General features: G+C 38.2%; 1 long non-coding RNA gene across 1 annotated transcript; it reads right to left on the bottom strand.

Annotated features, from left to right (window-relative positions):
* Positions 1-204: 204 nt before the first annotated feature.
* On the bottom strand, positions 205-1,778 carry LOC130418108 (uncharacterized). Its single transcript, XR_008906286.1, has 3 exons — positions 926-1,778; positions 564-694; positions 205-390 (listed from the first exon to the last, which is right to left on the bottom strand). It is a non-coding gene; the product is annotated as an uncharacterized LOC130418108 (long non-coding RNA).
* Positions 1,779-4,172: the final 2,394 nt, after the last annotated feature.

Here is a 4,172-nt window from a genome sequence, read left to right as displayed (position 1 = left end):
CAGCTTATGAATTACACCTGTTCTGGTTATTGTAACATCATACAATTGACTTTCAAAGTGCAAATATAATACAGTTTGTCAGCGATGCTTTAAACGTCTTTTGCTTCACGACTAAGGAACTAGATCTACTTTTTATGATTCGTTTTTAAAAGAGAAGATAAGAAAGTAACAGCGACAATTAGACTTTTGTACATTGTGTACGTTGTTGTACATGAAATAATTTTATTCAGTAAGAACTTCATAGTATCCAACATGGCTCTTTAAACACTCATGTTTAAACAACACGTTAACCAACATTACCATCATGAAACAACATTGCAAAACAAGGCCCAAGTGAGTCTGTAAAACGGTCCACATCTTGATCCATCAGAGCACAACAAGTAGCTGGAACTATGGAAACGAAACAAGAGAATAATGTTAGATATTCAATTTATAGTCAGAGAAAAACAGAGGACAACATCTACAGTCAGAGAATAATAAAATGATGTAATTCAATGATGAGATCTGTGTGTGTGTGTGTGTGTGTGTGTGTCTCTGTGTGTGTGTGTGTGTGTGCTTCTTACTTTTCATCGATTACACTGAATATTCATCATTGTGTTTAGAAGAGCGGCGACATGTGGGTTCACTGCAACCTGTTTCTTCTGTATCCTGGCATTTTAGATGACGCTGCTTGTTCCACTCTCTGGATTAATATCTACAAAGAGTCAGGAAAAACTAAATGTTATATATTAAATGTACAAAATATATTATATTAATACACATGAATTAAATCATCAGCTTGCTAGTGTTAAATAGGGGAGACTTCTAAATAATTTGCCCAAAAAAATTGCATCTCTCGTTGAGAAATATTGTTTTAAAGGTCTTAACAGGTATATAACATTAACATATCTATAAAATGCAGGTAAGGAAGTTGTTCAATTAATACCTTTCATTGGACTCCAAGTACATGCTGCCCCATCCTGGTACTCAAGCCTGAATATGTAACATGCTATGAACAGAGTGGGAAGGCCAGACATGAAGCTGTGCTGAGCACCGTCACACACAACCTAACCTTCAGTAGTCAGCATCCAGTGGCCTGCAAGTGTGTTCTAAAACAAACAATACCACATGTGACAATAGTAATAGTTAATAGTGACTATACAATTATCTTTAAGCATTTTACATTTAAACTACATTTTAGTATAAGTGACTCTACAAACAAACTCTAAGCAAATTAAACAGAGTAACTTACACTTAAAACCGTACTTATACAGAAATGTAATCCAACTAACGTTAGGGATGTCACGGTCAAGAAATTGTCACACTAGTATTTTGTAACGGGTCTCACTCCCACCCTCCAACGGTCCTATTTGGGAGACAGGCCTGCTATACAATGAGGGTGTCGCTAACGTCTTTTGCTCAAGCTCTCAGCTGGCCTCCGATACATAAACTGTATATCTAGATGGTTACGTACATTAATCACTTTACCGGGCTATCCTCCGTGAACATCGACTTACCTCAAGCTATGGTGACTCATTTTAATTTGGGCGCTCGATTTAACGGATGACTGCATTTGCAAATTTGAATTACAACACAAAATAATCACGAGCGAGTGTGGTATCCCAACTGTCGAAGCATGTAACTTTTACCGAGTCTACGGCGGGCGCGATGTTCAACATTAAAAAAACAACCGTCAACTTACTAATACAATGAACTGTAGCTCGTCACATACCGCCTTCACTCCTGGTGTGAACAAAAACTCTAAATAACATGAACAACTTCTGTCCTCAGGTGCTATAGCGACGGAGAACGTTTGAAATCTTACCGCGACGGCGCTGCTGAAACCCCGCAAGACTCCTTCGGTCCCCGCGGATGGAGGTTGAATCCGGGGTTAGCAATATGAACCGCGAATTTAGATACCTCTATATAAAGTTACCAGTATGATAGTTACCAAATATGGAAAAAAAAATACGTAATAAGTTACTTACCACAGGTGTGAATCATTCATTTTGCGCACTACCCCAATCTCGACTGTTGAAGATCATCCCGCCATTGTAGATTTGAAATTTACAGCAATATTCTGTACATTGAGTTAATCCGTCACGTGACCCCAGAATGCATTGCACTTTACAGCAATATTCTGTATTATTTAAAATACAGTCAGCTTCTGTAAAATAACGCTGTAGTTTTTACAGCAATTCGTTACAGTGTACGTCTGCTGTGTGTAAGCGTGCTGAATGACTTGATAGCATAATCATTAACAGAATTTACTTTCAGTAAGTATAAGACAGATCTTTTGCTCCCGGCATCACGCTCAGTCTCTGTCAGTTTAAATGGAATCTGCATTTGCATATAAATCATATTTAACTGCACCGCGACTTGTCATTGAAACTGTCAGTGACAAGAAATGGAAATGGGATATGTGTGTAACAAAGCTCTTCCAAAATAGTTTAAAGACGAGAGAATAAAAGATGTAAAAGAAGATGTATTAAATTGGAAGATATGAAAATGTATGTTCTGAACTATAATGTACTGTGTATGGTATAGGGTATCATTTATACGGTTTATTTGACATTTTTCTTTATTTTAGTTTATGTTTACGTATCCCTGTAACTGTTTTTGTGTGGTCTTGGCTTGATCTACATTATAGGGTCAAAAATTGCCTCACAATATGAAACCGCACTTGAATCTGATATTTCCTACATTGAAAAGACACTAAATGGTTTACTATACTTGACATGTACCAAATATTCTTATTGAAAATGTAAAAAGTACTTTTGGAAGAACAAGCTTAGGGTTTGGAGAGTTTGGAAAGCATCAAGTCAGAATGATGGGAGTAGCAACATGTGTGTTATGTGTGTCTGAGGGTGTTTGGATATGTGGGCGTTTCAATGTGTTGTGTCTAACAGAGGTGGTGAGGATAACAGGCTGTGTCTGAAATGATCATTCATCATTTACAGAAGGCACTGGGATTCACACTTTTAGCTAACATCTCTCCCTTCTGCACACATGGCACACACTCTTGCACACTGTGCTGTCCGTTCCCTGTTTGGGGATCCAGACGAAGGCTGCTTTTAATGGCTTCTCACATTACATTGCACAGTATTCCTTCAATACTGATGTACAAAAGTATCTACAACGTTGGCTGTTATACTGTACATATATCCCGCACTTTGTAACTACCTCGCTCGTGTTAGGGGGTGTTTTCAATGTACTTTGTTTGGAGCCAGCGCATCTTGTAAGTTGTTGTTAGTGTGAACGTGAGAACCACTTTCTTTTCTTCTTTCCTGGGGAGCGGCTGAGGTGAGTAAGGAGTGAGATTTCAGAGTTTAGCGAGCGATTTTATGGGCTTTTCACAGAGGGATGCCTTATTCTGGTTTCATCAAAAGCCGGAGCTGGCTTCTTCCTCTTTATCCTCCTTCTCTCTCCTTCTGTGCACACCAAAGGAACCTCTCAGTGTCTCAGTCTGCCACTAAACAGGTAGATATCTCCCTGAGCAAGGATCACCAGAAATAGCTCATGCATTCATGCCTTTCAGAGTCTCAAAACTTTGATCAACTCAGGAGCACATACGTTGGCTCTTTCGGCAGTGCTGTTCATAGTTATTTCAGTAATGCATTTGTCATATGCAGTGGGGTTAAAAATCATTTTAAAACGAATGGTATATTTACTCAACAATATTTTCAATTAAAAACTGAAATCTTTTTATGTGCTTTGGCTGTTAGTTTACAGAACAACTGCGTATCGCGGGACTGAAAACACTTTGAAAACGTGTTTCAAAGTGCAAGATTTTGAAAACAGTAATGGTGTAAATAACAAAAACTGTAATGCTATGCATAACTGGAGATCTGTATTGCATAATCAGTCGGTGGGAATGCGCAGATATAACCAAAACAACAATAGCCGGGTTTCCATCACCCTGGCTTCATAAGCATTTTGAAGTTTCACATCAGAAACGAGTGAATGGAAACACCAAATGTCTAAATAAAAAACGCTAGTTTTTATGCTCGCTTGAGGTGGTTTCTTTTTCGAAAAACAGTTCATGTGAATGATAATGGAGATGTCTATTATAAATTCTGACATAGCGAACATTAAAGCCACAAGACAAAGCGGCTGTTACCATTGATTGTGTCTTTCTGGTTTCCAGATCTTTTTATTTACTGTTAGTTACTAGGTTACCAATACCCACGTGA

The sequence above is a fragment of the Triplophysa dalaica genome, chromosome 3 (assembly GCF_015846415.1).
Source record: "Triplophysa dalaica isolate WHDGS20190420 chromosome 3, ASM1584641v1, whole genome shotgun sequence".
Taxonomy (NCBI): domain Eukaryota; kingdom Metazoa; phylum Chordata; class Actinopteri; order Cypriniformes; family Nemacheilidae; genus Triplophysa; species Triplophysa dalaica.
This window is presented reverse-complemented; position numbering and strand designations above follow the sequence as displayed.